The sequence below is a fragment of the Lampetra planeri genome, chromosome 7 (assembly GCF_965212315.1).
Source record: "Lampetra planeri chromosome 7, kcLamPlan1.2.h2, whole genome shotgun sequence".
Classification (NCBI taxonomy): Eukaryota; Metazoa; Chordata; class Hyperoartia; order Petromyzontiformes; family Petromyzontidae; genus Lampetra; species Lampetra planeri.
In genome coordinates, this window is record NC_136113.1 from 15,415,729 (window position 1) to 15,435,713 (window position 19,985).

At 52.3% G+C, this 19,985-nt stretch overlaps 1 long non-coding RNA gene across 1 annotated transcript; it reads right to left on the minus strand.

Moving 5' to 3' along the window:
* Window positions 1-5,705: 5,705 nt before the first annotated feature.
* LOC144720059 (uncharacterized) lies at window positions 5,706-8,989 on the minus strand. The gene is made up of 2 exons (XR_013585692.1): window positions 8,822-8,989; window positions 5,706-6,214 (listed from the first exon to the last, which is right to left on the minus strand). It is a non-coding gene; the product is annotated as an uncharacterized LOC144720059 (long non-coding RNA).
* Window positions 8,990-19,985: the final 10,996 nt, after the last annotated feature.

Below are 19,985 nucleotides of genomic sequence, written 5' to 3' on the forward strand. Positions count from 1 at the left end.
CATCACCACCATCAGCATCACCACCAGTACCATCAGCATCACCCCCATCAGCATCACCACCAGTACCATCAGCATCACCACCAGTACCATCAGCATCACCGCCACCAGCATCACCACCAGTACCATCAGCATCACCACCAGTACCATCAGCATCACCACCAGTACCATCAGCATCACCGCCACCAGCAGCATCGTCGTCGACATCAATGACACGCGGCTGATCGGTGTATCTCGCAGACAAAGAGATCACACAGGTAGTGAACTCACTTTGAACGCGCTTTAATGAACAAGGAATTACAAGATCCGAGGGATCAGAATGGGATGAGGGCAAAGGGGGGGGGGGGGGTTGAGGAAGAGGGGGGTTAGGGGGTGGGAGGGGGCGGGGGGGTTTATCCCTCGTGTTGTCTCCACGGCGACACGACAGCTTTCTGCGTCTTCACTTCTGCATCTCACATCTTGGGACAAGCACCCGTCCTGTGTTCGGAGCGGACCCACCACGTGACACCACTACACTCGGACCACTACCACCACCACCACCCATGTCTTCAGAGCTGCTGTTTTGTGTTCATAATTCCCTTGTCCTCCCTGCCGCTCCTCCGATTAGCGCGGTCGGCTACGTACGGTGCGAAAGAGGTTTAACGTACATACGCACGCACACAGATAGCAACACAACCGATGCAGTTCCCGCCCCTCACCCTTCCCCCCCATTTACCTCCCCCTATATCACGCCTCTCACCACCGCCCTCCCCACGTCTCGGCACAGTTGACATGCTTCTCGTTTCCTCCAGCTTTCAATTGCGTTTTCATAGACTGCTGTAAATGCATTCACGTTGAAGAAAAGGGGGCCCCCGGTGCCTTCACAGAACACCAGCTGTCTGCCCATATGGTTCAATAGAAACTACTTCATTGAAGATGTGCCCCCCCACCACCCCCCCCCCCTCGTTCTCTCCTCTTCTCGCCCGCCGGGCCCTGTGGAGGGGGTATCACTTTGCGCTTTTCGTCGGGAGCGGACAATCGCGTTATTGGCCGATAATTAATTCAATCCCCATCAAAAGGCATTAGCGGTGGGCGCTGAGGCCCTTTGGAGCGGGCCGGGTTCGAAACGGCAATGCATAAAATGAGACGCGGCCGTGTCAGTGGCTTGCGATTCCTCGGAAAGGCCAAAGTTTGAAGTCCACGACACTAAAATTGGAGCGCATCAAACGGTCTGTGGGGAGTGCGGGTGGGTGGGTGGGGTGGGTGGGTGGGGTGGGTGGGGGGGTAACGAGAGAACGATGTTCACGGGACGGGCGGTGGAGACGCACGCACACACTCTGACACACACACACTCTGACACACACACACTGACACACACACACTCTGATACACACACAGTCTGATACACACACACTCTGACACACATACACTCTGACACACACACTCTGACACACACACACTCTGACACACACACACGCACTGACACACACACACGCACTGACACACACACACACTGATACACGCACACACTCTGACACACACACACTCTGACACACACACACACTCTGACACACACACACTCTGACACACACACACATACACACTCTGACATACACACACTCTGATACACGCACACACTCTAACACACATACACACACACTCTGACACGCACACACACACTCTGAAATGCACACACACACTCTGAAACGCACACACACACTCTGACACACACACACACACTGACACACTCACACACACTCTGACACACACACTCTGACACACAAAGATAAAGATCCCCCGTATAGCCTTAACAGACTGTAGGGGCAAGTGCTGTTAGCGAACACCTATGAAGGCCGGAACGGTACACGAGGGGGTGGGTGGCCAGCACCACGCCCGACCGTCTTTGTCTCCCCAGTGGCGATGTTTACACACCGCACCAGGTACTCATTTAAGGCTGAGTCGACCTAGGGGAGGCCCAGGACCGGTTCAGATAATCGTCACTGGTGTTAGCCGTGAGCGGGAATCGAACCCGGGTCGCCAGGTTCATAGCGCAGCGCGCTAACCTCTACACACACTCTGACACACACACTCTGACACGCACACACACACTCTGACACACACACACTCTGATACACACACACACACTCTGACACACACACACACACACTCTGAAACGCACACACTCTGACACGCACACACACACACTCTGACACACACACTCTGACACACACACTCTGATACACACACACACACTCTGACACGCACTCACACACACACTCTGACACACACACTCTGATACACACACACACTCTGACACGCACAAACACACACTCTGACACACACACTCTGAAACGCACATACTCTGACACGCACACACACACACTCTAACACGCACGTGGAAAATACAAATCCTGACAACGTCGCCTTGCGTGCCAATCGAAGCATCAAACGCGAGCGCGAACGTAATCCGCCTCCCTCGTTCGCTCAGTGTTGGCCAACAAAGAGCAACAACCAGGGCGACTTTGGTGACGCCTCGATGCGGCACAAATTGGTCCCGTGCTCCGGGTGGAACCCATCTCGGCGCGACCCCCGACGGTCACGACGACGACGGAGGACGACCACGTGCATCAGAGACGCCGCGCCATTGTTGCCCTGCGCGTCACAAACAATGTGCACGCGCTGACATACACACACACACACGCGCGCGTGTGTGTGTGTATGTCAGCGTGTCTGCACGTGTGAGTGTGCCCGTGTGCGTGCTCGTGTGTGTCAGTGTGTGTGTGTCAGAGTGTGTGTGTGTCAGAGTGTGTGCGTGTCAGTGTGTGTGTGTCAGAGTGTGTGTGTGTCAGTGTGTGTGTGTCAGAGTGTGTGTGTGTCAGAGTGTGTGCGTGTCAGTGTGTGTGTGTGCGTGTCTACACTTAAGTGTGCTCGTGTGTGTCAGTGTGTGTGTGTCAGTGTGTGCGCGTGCGTGTGTGTACTACGAACCCGGCGACCCGGGTTCGATTCCCACTCACGGTCGACAACAGTGACGATTATCTGAACCGGTCCTGGGCCTCCCCTAGATCGACTCAGCCTCAAATGAGTACCTGGTGCGGTGTGTAAACATCGCCACTGGGGAGACAAAGGCGGTCGGGCGTGGTGCTGGCCACCCACCCCCTCGTGTGCCGTGCCGGCCTTCATAGGTGCTGCTCGCTAACAGCGCTTGCCCCAACAGTCTGTTACAGGCTATACGGGGGGCTTTGTCTTTGTGTAAACCTGTGTGCGTGTGTGTGTCAGTGTGTGTGTGTCAGTGTGCGTGTGTGCAACGGGTAGAGGAGGCTTTAGGAGGACGCTGCTGGGTAGTTGGAGGCAGTCGCCCCCCCCTCCCCCCAAGAGCAACGGGGCGCGGAGGAGCGACGCTCACAACAACGAGCGGATCGCCGAACGGTTAAAATAAAAAAGAACTCAGCAAGTTGGCACAGGAGGAACGCATCTGCAAGTCACCTTAGTCAGTCAACTCGTGGCACCTGGGTCTGTCTCGTGACCTCCTGCCACCGAACCTTTTACACTTCACGTGGCCTTCTAGTGCACCTAGGCTGGCACAAGCGCCGTGATGACGTTGACGAACGGCGGTTGTTATCAGCGTATGTGTGCGCGTGTGTGTACGTGAGTGTGTGCGCGTGTGTGTACGTGAGTGTGCGCGCGTGTGTGTACGTGAGTGTGTGCTCGTGTGTGTACGTGAGTGTGTGCGCGTGTGTGTACGTGAGTGTGTGCGCGTGTGTGTACATGAGTGTGTGCGCGTGTGTGTACATGAGTGTGTGCGCGTGTGTGTACGTGAGTGTGTGCGCGTGTGTGTACGTGAGTGTGTGCGCGTGTGTGTACGTGAGTGTGTGCGCGTGTGTGTACGGGAGTGTGTGCGTGTGTGTGTACGTGAGTTTGTGCGCGTGTGTGTACGTGAGTGTGTGCGCGTGTGTGTACGTGAGTGTGTGCGCGTGTGTGTACGTGAGTGTGTGCGCGTGTGTGTACGTGAGTGTGTGCGAGTGTGTGTACGTGAGTGTGCGCGCGTGTGTGTACGTGAGTGTGTGCGCGTGTGTGTACGTGAGTGTGTGCACGTGTGTGTACGTGAGTGTGTGCGCGTGTGCGTACGTGAGTGTGTGCGCGTGTGTGTACGTGAGTGTGCGCGAGTGTGTGTACGTGAGTATGTGCGCATGTGTGTACGTGAGTGTGTGCGCGTGTGTGTACGTGAGTGTGCGCGCGTGTGTGTACGTGAGTGTGCGCGCGTGTGTGTACGTGAGTGTGCGCGCGTGTGTGTACGTGAGTGTGTGCGAGTGTGTGTACGTGAGTGTGCGCGCGTGTGTGTACGTGTGTGTGTGCGCGTGTGTGTACGTGAGTGTGTGCGCGTGTGTGTACGTGAGTGTGTGCGCGTGTGTGTACGTGAGTGTGTGCGCGTGTCTGTACGCGAGTGTGCGCGCGTGTGTGTACGTGTGTGTGTGCGCGTGTGTGTACGTGAGTGTGTGCGCGTGTGTGTACGTGAGTGTGTGCGCGTGTGTGTACGTGAGTGTGTGCGCGTGTGTGTACGTGAGTGTGTGCGCGTGTGTGTACGTGAGTGTGTGCGCGTGTGTGTACGTGAGTGTGCGCGAGTGTGTGTACGTGAGTGTGTGCGCGTGTGTGTACGTGAGTGTGTGCGCGTGTGTGTACGTGAGTGTGCGCGCGTGTGTGTACGTGAGTGTGTGCGCGTGTGTGTACGTGAGTGTGCGCGCGTGTGTGTACGTGAGTGTGCGCGCGTGTGTGTACGTGAGTGTGCGCGCGTGTGTGTACGTGAGTGTGCGCGCGTGTGTGTACGTGAGTGTGCGCGCGTGTGTGTACGTGAGTGTGCGCGCGTGTGTGTACGTGAGTGTGTGCGCGTGTGTGTACGTGAGTGTGTGCGCGTGTGTGTACGTGAGTGTGCGCGCGTGTGTGTACGTGAGTGTGTGCGCGTGTGTGTACGTGAGTGTGTGCGCGTGTGTGTACGTGAGTGTGTGCGCGTGTGTGTACGTGAGTGTGTGCGCGTGTGTGTACGTGAGTGTGCGCGCGTGTGTGTACGTGAGTGTGTGCGCGTGTGTGTACGTGAGTGTGTGCGCGTGTGTGTACCCGAGTTCCATTCCCGCTCACGGCCACCAACACTCGTGACGATTATCTGAACCGGTCTTAGGCCTCCCCTAGGTCGACTCAGCCTCAAATGAGTACCTGGTGTAGCGGTGTGTAAACATCCCCACTCGGGGGACAGAGACGGCATGGCGTGGTGCTTACCAACCCCCACCCCTCGTGTGCCGTTCCCACCTTAATAGGTGCTCGCAAACCAACACTTGCCCCAGCGGTCCGTGACGCGCCTCTGCCATGCGGTGTCTTTAAACACATTTTCTGTTTCCGTCGGGCAAAGCTGACGAGCTGCTGCTGCTGCTGCCGCTGCTGCTGCTGCTGCTAACCTCACGGCATTGTTGTTGCCGCTGTCTGTATACTCGATCGTGCTTTTATTCGCAATCGAAGTTGGCCTATAGCGTACAGAGCGATATTAATCTGCTCAACCCTCAACATCTAACGATATGTTACGTTAGTATATCTGTATGCGTGTATACATACGAGGCGTGTGTTGACCACATTACATATGTAATATTCGTATACGCGTGTTTACTGTAGAGCATGTATATCAATTTATGAATTCATCTACGCATATCTCCGTTCTGTCTCTCAAAGAATGAACAAAACGTATGGTTTGTTTAGTCATTCAGCCTATTTATTGGCTCCCCAGACAAATATTATCAAGCAAACGACGCTGTTGCACTGGCAGTGGTGCAGAATCACACAGGAACATCACAGAACCTAGACAACTTTCATCAATAACAACATTGCCTTAAACATAAAAAAAAAATACAGCGTTTCGGGCAACGGGCCTTCTTCACAAGCACACAGAGAGATGGAGAGGTAAGCATCGATCAGCATTGTATAAGCCAGCTCACTCTCGACCGGTTTCGACCACCCCCTTCCTGAGTCTCATCAGCAGTGCCGCGGCTTGTTGAACGAATGCAGTCAAATGGCTGATGGGCTCTCTACGTTGATGTCTGTGGACTTACAGAACGAGTTTCCGCTCGTGTTTGCACAGCAACACGCCAGGAGTTTGTGTTGGACATTTATCGTCTGATATTGAGCTGCGTTTACCGTAACATCCCATGATCCGTTGGTGATCTGTTATATGCGTTTCCCGAGTTGTAGTAGATGCGTTCTAAAAAAAGAGGGCGCACAAAGCGAAACCGCACGAGGAGACAGCAGCTTGCCGAGTAGCGCGCACAGCACACACGGTACAGACAGTACATACACAGTACACACACAGTACATACGGTACAAACAGTACACACACAGTACACACACAATACACACAGTACACACACAGTGCACACACGGTGCAAACAGTACACACACAGTACAGAGAGTACACACACACAGTTCGCACACAGTACGCACAGCACAACCAGTACACACACAGTACACACACAATGTTGTCCCACGTCCGACCGCATAGCCGCACATGATTCATTCACATCGTATATAGCGAATGTTGGGTAGAAACAGGTGAACCGCGTTTACGCGAAATCGCGATGGAAACGCACATTGGTAACTGATTGTTGGGATATTGTTTTTTGCTGTTACGTGATTCATGTTCGACGTTCGTGACTGCTACGTGGCCAGTTTAACGCCTTGAAGAAAGCGCGATAAATCTGCAAGGTGGCACCTACAAACGGGCATGACTCTGCTTGTGACTGGGAAACACGTGGAGTCCTCAAGTGACACCATTTGATTTCGATTTAAAGCTTTCGTGACTGCAGGGATTCATCTTCTTTGTTCTTTCGGTAAAGTCACGTAGAAGGGAAATAATAAAATAAAAAACATAATAAAATACAATTCTCACGACGTTTCGGCCACAACGCAAGCCGCCGTCCTCAGGTGAAGAACAGGTCTGTCGGAAAGACGCTGTCTTACTCCAAAAAGACGCTGTATTTCCGACAGACCTGTTCTTCACCTGAGGACGACTGCTTGCGTTGTGGCCGAAACGTCGTGAGAATTGTATTTTATTACGTTTTATTTTTATTATTTTATTATTTCCCTTCTACGTGACTTTACCGATAGAACCAAGAAGATGGCACCATTTGGTTAACACGCGGTGAGAACTCACGACCCAAGAATCGCGTCTCACCGGAAACATTTGCCTGGGCCACCAAAGTGACAAAACCAAGCAACACAAATGAGTTTAACACGAAGGGGACTTTCGCGACCAATATCATCCATAACACAGGGTTTTTTTGGGGGGTTAGATCGCGTAAATATATAAATGTGTCGTTAAACCCGCCACCACCCGACACAGCAAATTAGTAAGGGGTTGTCACGTAAACAGAACGTGCCAATTCGTCACTAGTACAGCACGCTGGTGTGTTGGAGAGCAAAGCCTCAACATTTACAATCTGAGGACGACTTTTCGCCAGTAATTACAACCAGCTTCATCAGGTGACAGCCAGATTTGTGGAACAATTATCCTGTTTCGTTCCTTCAGCATCACCACCCTGTATCATGTGTGGTGATGCTGATGGTGGTGATGCTGATGGTGGTCGTAATGGTGGTGGTGATGGTGGTGGTGATGCTGATGGTGGTCGTGATGGTGGTCGTGATGGTGATGGTGGTGATGGTGGTGGTGATGGTGGTGCCTTCAAAACACCGGTGTACTGTACTAGTAACGAATTGGCATGTTCTGTTTACGTGACAACCCTTACTGATTGTTTGTGTCGGGTGGTGGCGGGTTTAACGACGCTTTTATATATTGTCAACACAAATGAATCGACAGCATTGAAGGACATCTTAGAGAGGACACATATTGATTCCATGTGAAGGGCAGGGCGAGCCTAAAAAAGTGAATTAATTTAGTTGCGTGCTGAACAGTTACATATATAAGATCCCCATCAAAAGCGGAACAAATCACTCGTAGCTTTAATTGCTATTACTTTGTTATACGAATCATTCTTATACATTTGCAACGTATTAAAACGTTGCCTCGTGAACACGAAGGGCTGTCAGTGAAAGTATATGCGTGCCAGATGCGATGTTTAATAGTTAGACCAACCAGATCTCATGCGATGTTTAAGCCTGTGCCTTATTTATCCATTTGTATAACAAAAATAATTTTCGATTTTAAGCTTTCGTGACTGCAGGGATTCATCTTCTTGGTTCTTTCGGTAAAGTCACGTAGAAGGGAAATAATAAAATAATAAAAATAAAACATAATACAAAATAATAAAAATAAGACATAATAAAAAAAATGTATGTTTTATTTTATTATTTTATTATTTCCATTCTACGTGACTTTACCGAAAGAACCAAGAAAACTAAAATAATAATAATAATAACCACGGTCACATCGTGTTAGTCATGGGGTGTGATTGACCATATTTCACCATGCTCTTCAGTGCTGGTGAAGTGGGGGGTGGGTGGGGAGGGCGAGTCGTGCAACGGTGAAGATAACACTCGCCACTGATGTGAGCCGTGGCCTGGAGTGGAACTCGCGTGTAGCTGGATTCGTAGCGCGGTGCCCTAACCGAAGCGCCACCGCTCTACTCTCCGTGTATGATGTCACCACCGTGTGATATTGCAGTGCATTGGCGCGGCGGTATAGCTAACACTGAAACAGCAAAGCAATGCCGATGAGTGTGGATCTATGAGTGCGAAATGCTCTTTATTTCGGACATATGTCCAAACGTTTCAAGGCCATCACGCGTATACATTCTAGGTTAATTTATATGTCCGAATATCGTACGTTTAGTAATCATAACAAACAATTACGTACAGCTCCTTTGTCAAGCCACTGCTGGATGAAGGCTTCCCCACGATGTGGCCGGTCATGGGGAGTGGTTTGACCATACTTCACCACGCTGGTCAGGGCTGGGTTGGGCAAGGTGAGGGAGGGGCTGAGGATCCAATGCCCACGGTGTCTGAACGATCATACGAATGGACTCTGCAGATATTTAACAACAACAAAACCAACACACTAGTTAATAACGCTGTCATTTAAATAAATACATTCATCGGCGACGTTTTGGGCAATGGTCCTTCCTCATGGCACATCATTTGAGACGATGTGGTAAGACGGTATTTGAAATGTTGTTATTATTATGCATAATACAAATTTAACTGACAAACTGCTGTGAGTGTAATCCACGACATCGCCACGGGCGATAATGTCAAAACAAAACCACACAGCGCTCTGAATCTTGGAGTACGTCATCTTTGGACTTCTCTACAGTATCTTCAAACGGAAGTAATGTTCACACGTGACAATAAAGACACCCTAAGGAGGCCTCGTGCAGCCCACTGGAGAATACGACGTTGAATACAAGATTACGGGCACTCGAATTATGTGGCCTTTGGCTGATAAAATCTGCGACCGAATTTTTGCGTGAAAACGCGTGGCCCCATCGCAAGGCATCGCGTAGCCCGTAGCGTTACGAGAACCACGGTGCATTGCACTCATGTGTGTCGGGCTGAAACGCACACGCGGAATATACCCGTCACCGAGTGAACGGGCGATGTAAATGACGTACGTTCCGATGACGTTCTCAGTAGGGGCTAGAAAAAAAAAGGAGATGGACATTTTGGGGGCAGAATTGTAATCGACGAAATTATATGGTGCTATGAAGAAGAGACTTTTGCCGAAACGTCGCCTGATTTTTTAAATGTTTTTCTTTTAAGACCTAAGCTTTGTTGTTGTTGCTATTCACGGATGTGTTGCGTTGTTGTTGTTGTGATTGTTGTTGTTGTTGTTTGCGCTTGTGCACGAGCAGCACCACACGAGGCACAGTATAATCATGCATTGTAGACTGTTTCCTAAGCCAAAACAAATAGGCGAACGGCACGAAGTGATGCAAATTTCATTGATGTTCTCGAACGGATAGAAAGACGACACGTACCACACATATAATCGAGCTTATGCTTATACTTGCGAAACCATATGTTGTAATTTTTGAGTCCAGAGGTTGATTTGCGTGAATTCTATTATGTATGTTAGGGTTCTACGTTACGTTATTACGAATAGCTTTAACAAAAAAAAAAAGCCCCGCGCGAAGGCAATAAAAACGTAAATAAATCACTAGATAGTTAAATAAGCAGCTAAGTAAATAAATAATGCGTTGGTAAATAGATAGATGTGCCATCCCCATCATTGAGCCCTCCCGCGCGGTGTGACGCTAAAGCCAATAAAGAGCGGTGAGACGGCCAACGCTCCCCGTGACTTTTCACCGGCGTACGCGCGCAACGTGAGAAACACACCCCCCCGCCCCCCCCCCCCCGGTGCCAGCACATACACGCGGCATATTATGACAACATCGTGTCAGCCAGATCTCTCCCAGCGATAGCGCCGCCGAACAATTATTTCACGGCAGTTACCACTGTTACCAAATACGTAGAGGGGGGCGTGGGGTGACAGCAGCATTGCCTGCACGTTCGAACGAAACTGCGTCACTCTACGGCAAACATCGTGTGGAATAGCAACTCAAATGGCTATCCTAACATGCTGTGCTGATGTTGGTTTCGTCAACGACCGAACTAATATACGATACGAGTATTAGTAAAGTCAAGGTCTGTACTCATATACGATACCAATATTAGTAAGTCAAGGTCTGTACTCATATAATATACTGATGTTGGTATAGTCAATGGCAGAACCAATATACTTTACTAATATTGTAGGAGCACTGTCAATGTGTATACTAATGCCCAATACTAATATTGGTAAAGTCAATGAGTAGGCGCGCGCGGTGAGAAAGTAAGGGCTCCTCCCTTCCCAACAAAGATAAAGATACAGCTCCCCCGTGTAGCCTCCAACAGGCTGTTTGGGACAAGTGCTGTCAGCGAGCACCTGTTAGCGTACATGTTTGTGCGGTGCACGGACCATTTGTCTCCCCATAATAAATGTTTACACACCGCACCAGTTACTTATTTAATGCTGAGTCAATTTACGGGAGGGACAGCACATGTTGGGATATCACTCGCCGCGAGACGTTGTTGACCTTGGCCGGGAATCGAGCTCACATCCCTGCAGTGTGCTGACTACTCCGCCACCACTCCCCAACAAGACAAAGACCCCCCGTGTAGCCCTTCACAGACTGTTGGGGCACATGCTGCTAGCGGTCACCTATGAAGGCCGGCCTAGCACACGGACGGGTAGGTGTCCAGCACCACGCCCGGCCGCCTTTGTCTCCCCAGTGCTGATGTTTTACACACCGCACCATGCACTCATTTGAGGCTGAGTTGACCTAGGGGAGGCTCAGGACCCGTTCAAATAATCGTCACTGGTGTTGGTGGCCGCGAGCGGGAATCGAACTCAGGTCGCCGGGTTCGTAGCGTAGCGCGCTAACCGCTACACCACCGCTCCCACACACACACACACGCCCACATACACGCACGTACACACACATCCAGAGAGAAGGTGGGGGGGGGGCTGCGCATCCCCTAAATAATCTGCAGCGTCGGCCTTTGTCTTTCCGCGTGAATTGCGGGGGGAACCTGGGTGTCCTGCGTGTGCTGTTTGCACAGTCGAGTGTTAACATGCCGTGCAAAAAAAAGGTAAACCAGGCACTCTCCACGCCGAGCTCAAGATTTGCTCCAACGGACTGGAAGAATGGACTGCAGTGAGAAGCGACACGCACGCGGCACGCACAAACACTCTCGCACTCACTCACGCACGCACGCTCCCTCTCACGCACGTACTCACCCACGCACGCTCAATCTCACGCACACACTCACGCATGCTCACGCACGCACGCTCACTCTTACGCACGCTCACACTCACGCACGCACAAAGACAACCATTCCCCACATCGCCTTCGCAGACTGTTGGGGTAAGTGCTGTTAGCAAGTACCCTACACGGAGACACGAAGGGGTGGGTGGCCAGAACCACACCCGACCGCCTTTGTCTCCCCAGTGGCGATGTGTACACACCAGATACTCGACCTCGAGGAGGCCCAGGACCGGTTCAGAAGATCGTCACCGGTGTTGACCGTGAGCCGGAATCGAACTCAGACGGCCGGGTTCGGAGAGCAGCGAGTTAACCTCTACACTACCGCTCCCCACTCATGCACGCGCGCACACGCACACTCACGCACGCACAACCACACTCAAGCACGCACACTCACACCAGCACACGCGCACGCACACTCATGTGCGCACACTCACACCCACACGCACGCACGCGCCCGCACACTCACACCCACACGCACGCACGGCAGGCACACTCACGCACACCCACTCACCCACACTCACGCACACCCACCCACCCACACGCACGCACACTCACACCAACACACACGCACACCCACACACACGCACACCCGCGCACACACACACACCCACCCACACGCACGCACACTCACACACGCACACTCACACGCACGCAACCCATACACACTCACGCCCACACACCCACGCACACTCACACCCACGCACGCACACTCATGCACGCACACTCACCCACACACACCCACACCCACGCACGCACACACACGCACACTCGCGGACGCGCGCGCGCGCCTGCCTGTGGATCTGTCAGGCCTGGAGAGGCTGGGCTGTGATTGAGGCTCGCGGGTGATTGCCTCGCGTTATGGCCGCGCCACTTGACTGCGAGCAGCGCCTGGGGGGTCCTTGAACGCTTCACGGTGAAATTCCTCCAGCAGCCGACAACAAGGCAGGGTGCCTTACACACGCGCAACAAGGCAGCGCGTGCATACGCTGCCTTGTGTATAAACACGGCGCTGCCTTGTGGCGCGTGTGCCGACGTACACATACGCACACGTGCACGCATGCATACGCACACAGACACGCACATGCGTGTACGCGCATGCACACACGTGCACATGCAAGCACAAAGATCTTTCACAGACTGTTGGAGAAAGTGCTGTTAGCGAGCACTTGGGAAGGCACGGCACGGCACACATCGGGGGTGGATGGGTGGCCGGTCAGAACCACGCACGGCCGCCTTTGTCTTCCCAATTCTGGTTGTTTCAGACTCCGCACGAGGAACTCATTTAATTAAGTCCGAGTCAATCTAAAGGGAGGCCCATGACCGGTTAGGATTTTCGTCACTGATGTTGGCTGTGAGCGGGAATCGAAAACGGGTAGCTTGGTTCGGAGCACAGCGCGCTAACCACTACTCTACCGCTCCCCACATATTTAAACACACGCACGCGTACACACACGTACACACACGTGCGCATGAACACACCCACACATACACGTACACACGTGTGCGCTCACACGTACAAGTACACACACATAGATTCACGCGTACACATACGTACGTCCATACATATACACGCGCGCACGTTTATATGGACTTGCAGTTACACAGTTCAGATGTGCGTAGCAAATTGTTATTGCATGCACTAGTAGTATTATTATACATGCAAATTAGTTGTGATGTTATTATTTCGGGTGGCACTGAGCCAAATACTCCAATGCAAGAGGCTGCTGTTATAAATTGAATATTAAAGTTTTCGAGAACGAGCGAGTATTTCTTGCGTAAATGATTGACATTATCGAGTATTTTTGATTATAATGAATAAAAATAATGTCGTCATATGTTTCACTCCCACTGCTGGATAATGGCCTCCCCGCGCCGGTCGTGTTTGACCATGCTTCAATGTGTAAGCGGGTCGCTGATGGGAGTGGGGTGGGTCAGCATCGGCTCTACTGTCACTCACCATTTGCCGTGCGCCGTGGCTGCTTTAAAGTCGCAGTGCGCTGACCGCTGCGCCACCGCTCCCCCTGTGCGTGTCGCTGTCACGATGACCGCGGCACGCGCATCGCCCGTTGGTTCTCAACGTTTCGACGATGCGTGCGCACACGTTAGAAAATCTACTCCGATCATACACGGCGGATGTATTCGCGATAATATTCATTTTTACATGTATAATATCACCTATCGACGGCCTATAGATTTCAGCAAATCATTCGGCGTGCACATTTATTTACGGTTTTTTTTTGGGTGGTTCTTCCCAAATCTGGAATCGTCACCACGTCGTCGTCAGACGAGCGCGCTGAATGTCACATCGCAGACGCGACGCGACTACCGCCGAGGTGATTAAACCGCTCGCAAATTGAGAAGCCTCTGGCATTTCCTATATTAAAAACATGCACGCGCATCTAATTAGAGCCCCCCCCCCCCCACACGCCCCACGCCAGCGGCGTGAAGAGGGCAACTTCACGATACGCATCAAGACGCACGCCTCTTCCGAGTGTCATTTATTTCAATTGTGCTCGAGTCGCACGTAGATTATCGCCGCATCAATAATTATTACCGGACGATAATTGATTTTTTTTTACATTTATCCGTTTTTTTCCCTGTCTATATCTGCGTATGTTATCCTTCCGCCGCACCTCCGATTAGCACGGTTGGCTACGTACGGTGCGAAAGAAGTCCAACATGCATACATATATATGGAGAGACACCAAAACGCGAAAATGTATATATATATAAAACGTTACGTACATATACATGCAATGAGTATGCAATGTGTGGCAATGTTACATTGTGTGCCTGCTGCCAAACTCCAGCACGCATTGCGTGCATCTGTGGACGTACCTTGAATGGGAATTGAACTCCCGACGATCGTCTCGGGAGAGAGCGGAGAGAGAAGAGAGAGAGGAGAGAGAGAGGGGAGAGAGAGGAGAGAGAGAGGGGAGAGATGAGAGAGCAACGCTAAGAGCCTGCGGTCGCTACAGCCAGCAGCGAGCATCCATCCCCTCCCGACCACGCGCGATCACAGCCGTGATGAATGAAAAGGACAAATTATTCCGCCGTATCGCCCTTAGCAGACTGTTGGGGCACATGCTCTAAAGCCATCGCCTATGATGGCCGGCACGGCACACGTTTGGGGGTCGCTAACGCCACGCCCGACCGCCTTTGTCTCCCCAGTGCTGGCGTTTAAGCACAGCGCAGCGGGTACTTGTTTAAGGACGAGGTGACCGACGGGTTAGGCATTGGACCGGTTCAAAGTTTCGCCCCTGGTGTTGGTAGCGCGGTGCGCTAACCGTAGCACTACCGCTCCCCACCACCACCACCACCAACAACAACAACAACCCACACATGCACAACCCGCCACTATCAACACATTCAAAATCAAACTACTGTACGACCCTAAGCAACAACAACAACAACAACAAAAAACGAATGGAACAGAAATGCGTAAAGGTGGAGCGAGATGAGCGCGGATCCGGCGACGTGCAGCCGCTGCTCCGGGCGGCCACGGCGGGAGCCTCCAGCGGGCGAGTGGCGCGCGGCCGATATGCACGGCGCATTTTGAGCCACCCACTCTTGTTTACCGACTTTGTTTATTCTTTATGTCACGAGGTTTTTATTTATATTGCCAGCGCGCGGCTTGTATATAATCTGCGGCGCACAAAGAACCGTGATTTGGAAGGGCGATTCTGTGTCCGGGAGGAACCCAATTTTGCCAGTTTGATTTGCGCAGAGGCTCACACACACACACATATAAATAGGCAGTAATTAGATAGGCAATACTTCCCAACACGTGCATGAGTAACTAAATTAATATATAATGCCGGGGGGGGGGGGGGAGAGGGGAGCGTGTATCGGTGGTACATATATATATGAACAAAGGCAAACCGCGGTTATTTCTTGACAACGTTTCATTACAAATCGCCACCCGGGGCACGCGCAGCGCACGTGGCGCTCTGCCGCCACAATCGGCGCTCGTTCCTCGTGGGTTGCCTGCACGGAACGCGCTCGTCCACTGGCCATAAACTCAGGCGCGCGCACACACACAAAGATCCCCCGTATAACCCTAACAGACTGTTGGGACAAGTGCGTTTAGAGAGCCGCTGCGAAGGCCAGAACGGCACACGAGGGGGGGGGGGGGGGTGGTGGCCAACACTACGCTGGGCCGCCTTCGTCTTCCGAGTTGCGAAGTTTGCACCGGGTACTCGTTTAAGGCTGAGTCGACCGAGGGGGGGGGGGGCAGCACGGGTTCAGATAATCGTCACTGGTGTTGATGGCCGTGAGCGGGAATCAAACTCGGGTCGTAGGGTTTGGAGCGCAGCGCGCTAACTGCTCCACCACCGCTCCCAGCAGACACAAACATAGGAATTCATTCGCTTGGTGGAGAGAGAGCGAGATGAGCGAGCGACGGATGGAGGGAGAGCGAGTGAGCGAGATCTGATGAGCTCTTTTGGTTGTAAGCGTCGGGCCCATTTCTTTGAGGTCGCTGTGTGCGAGCGCGCTCTCTCATCGGGGGTGCTTTGTGCGCAAATGAAACGCGTTTCACGGCTGCCTCCCCCCGCCGCACCACGTGTGTGTCCTGACCACCTACCCCCCGCCGCACCACGTGTGTGTCACGGCTGCCCCCCGCCCCGCACCACGTGTGTGTCACGGCTCCTACCCCCCCCCCCGCACCACGTGTGTGTCCATGCCTCCCCCCCGCACCACGTGTGTGTCCAGGCCGCCTACCACTACCGCACCACGTGTGTGTCACGGCTCATACCACTACCGCACCACGTGTGTGTCCCGGCCGCCTCCCCCTGCCGCACCACGTGTGTGTCTTGACCACCTACCCCCACCGCACCACGTGTGTGTCCAGGCTGCCCCCCCCCGCACCACGTGTGTGTCCCGGACGCCTCCCCCTGCCGCACCACGTGTGTGTCACGCCGCCTACCACTACCGCACCACGTGTGTGTGTCCATGCCTCCTACCCCCGGCACACCACGTGTGTGTCCAGGCCGCCTACCCCTGCCGCACCACGTGTGTGTCTTGACCACCTACCCCCACCGCACCACGTGTGTGTCCAGGCCGCCTACCACTACCGCACCACGTGTGTGTGTCCATGCCTCCTACCCCCGGCACACCACGTGTGTGTCCAGGCCGCCTACCCCTGCCGCACCACGTGTGTGTCTTGACCACCTACCCCCACCGCACCACGTGTGTGTCCAGGCCGCCTACCACTACCGCACCACGTGTGTGTCCCGACCGGCGTGGCCACAGTTCCGAGGGCCCGTGCTGTACCGCCGCCCGAGACAATGCGCGGCACCACGGGACCCCGATCAGCGTATGCGGCGTGTCGCGCCCTGCGGGGAGTCCGTCCCGCGGCAATTGTCCCGATAGCCGCCCCCACCCACCCCCCCAACTTCGTGCTCGCTGTTGCCCCCCCCCCACCCCACCACCCACCACCCCACACCGCCAAAGCACGAAACAGCTTTCGTGTGAACCCAACAAGATGTTCAGCCCAGGGGATCGGCATTGTGCAGGCGCAGAGACCACGCGGGACCGCTCGCCTGGGGTTTGGTGCACGCGACCCGCGCGTCTTTTATTTTTGTTCGGCGTCTTTCTTGCTTCCTCGCCCTCGCTTTCATCTTCGCGTTTCCCCGCGGGGTTTCCATGTCATTATAATTTTTCTTGTTATTATTGTTATTATTATTCGTAATATTATTATTGTAATTATTGTAATTATTCCACACGTTTTAGAGTGATCCTGTATCGGACAGCGGTGCCTACGCACAAATAACAAAATTTAAAAAAACTCAACATCAACCTCGCAAAAGGAATATATTTATTTAGAGTACTGGATGTAGCAGGCGATTTGTCGGGCAATTATCGCTATTTTTAAGAGCACGTGATTTGGACGATGGTGGCGGTTTCTATTGGGAGAATGATCGTGAATAAATATTTTTGGATGTTACTATCGTTGTGTGTTGAGATGTGTGTGTGTGTCTACATATATGTGTGTGTGTGCCTACATATGTGTGTGTGTGTATATATATAAGGAGCGGTTGGGAATTGGTTAGCGCGGTGCGCTAAAAACCCGGCGACCCGAGTTAGATTCCCGCTCATGACCAACATCAATGACGTTGATTTGAACCGGTCCGGGGCCTCCCCTAGGTCTACTCAGCCTTAAATTAATACCTGGTGCGGTGTGTGTCAACATCGCCACTGGGGAGACAAAGGCGGCCGGGCGTGGTAATGTCCACGAACCCACCCCTTCGTGTGCCTTGCCGGCCTTCATACGTTCTCGCTGACACTTGGCCCAACAGTCTGTGAAGGCTATACGGGGGATATTTGTCTTTGTATGTACTATGCGTCTTGGTGGATTCGTACATGGCAAATACAGCACTCGTGCACGCCTCAGCTCGCCGCTATTCCGGTCTCACGCATGACGGAGGCGGCACTAAGCATGACATCGGAGAATTACATATTTCCAAGATATTCATATTTTCAACAAAAAGCGTCTGAAACCCATTATCAATGTAATAGGTTGTACGCCGGCTGGAACATGCGTACGCACATCGCTTTACCCGCCCTGGGTACAATATCTGTACGCACGCAGTACATGCAGACACGTGCAGTCTATAGACACATACAGTCTATACAGACACATGCAGTCTACACAGACACGTGCAGTATACATAGACACGTGCAGTCATCTTCGCTAACGTTGTTGCCATATCCGTCATATATCAACATTGAAGGAAGCCTCACTCTTGCTGATGAGACACCAAGGTGTCGAAACCCCGGCGCGGAGTTTTGCTCGCCGTGAAATCAACGCCGCTGATGGCATGCACCCCACCACCACCACCTCCACCAACCAGCGAAGGCCGCGTGTGTGCGCGACTGCTGCTGCTGATGTGCTGTGTAAAGTTCCACGGTTGTGTCGTTTTATTGTTTCACGCGGAGAGACGGATGTGTGAAGGCGACATGCACGGTCTGCTCACATTACTTCGTTACGTACCGAATTAGGTCACTAATAAGAATAACGAACAGCCCGTTGCCAATCTACTTGTAAATTTCGTTTTATATATATAAAAAAATTAGGTCACTTTTAAACCGCTGCGTTCTAACGAGAGTTAATTCACGAGTGTTAATTAACGAGTGTTAATTAACGAGTGGTATCTTCTTGGTTCTTTCGGTAAAGTCACGTAGAAGGGAAGTAATAAAATAATAAATAATAAAACATAATAAAATCATTCTCACGACGTTTCGGCCACAACGCAAGCAGCCGTCCTCAGGTGAAGAACAGGTCTGTCAGAAAGACAGACCTGTGAGGACGGCTGCTTGCGTTGTGGCCGAAACGTCGTGAGAATTATTTTATTATGTTTTATTTTTTATTATTTTATTACTTCCCTTCTACGTGACTTTACCGAAAGAACCAAGAAGATGAATCCCTGCAGTCACGAAAGCTTTAAATCGAAATTTAACGAGTGGTAATTCACGCCAAGCGAGTCGAACCCTTCGACCTCAATCGCCGTACAGCTCCCGGCTTCAACGGCGAAGAGCGCCGCTGCAGAAGGCGTGTCGCAGCGTGTCCCCGTATGTGCATGTCTTTGTACGGCGAATTTCTTGCGCACCCTACGTAGTCAACCGTGTTCATCGGAGGTTGCGAGGGCAGGACAACAAACGAAACACAACAATTCTCAAGAAATTCGCTTTCGACGTAAGAGTGCATTGCTCCAGTGGCTTCCCAATATCGGAGGGAAGAGCGTTCCAGACGGCCGCAGAAGCGCATCTGAAAGCGTCACGCGAAGCAGTGGCCGTCCTTGTTCAACGGTTAGCCAAACGCCGTTCTTTTTTGGCGAACCCGTTGACGTCTCACCATTGAACGTCGTTTCGCAAATACGTCGTCACTTTGTTTGACGCCACTGCCTGAGCCGCACACTTACGTCGCTGACCGCATCGTCCATCCTTTCTTGTATGCGTCGCCTCAACCTTCGCCTCGTCCACCTACTCTGTACATTGCTGTTAATTGATTTACGTCGTTTCGATATTCGTCGTCGCAGCATTCAGCAACGCATCGCCGACGTATCGATCCAACCAACAACCAGCGTTCAATTCCCGGCCATGGCTTGACACGAGTTGCAAGTGATATGACAAACGATCCCGTGTGTCATCGTGCACCAAGCGGCACTGTGACCAGCGTGGTGGAGCATGGTCAAACAACACAGCGCGAGGTGG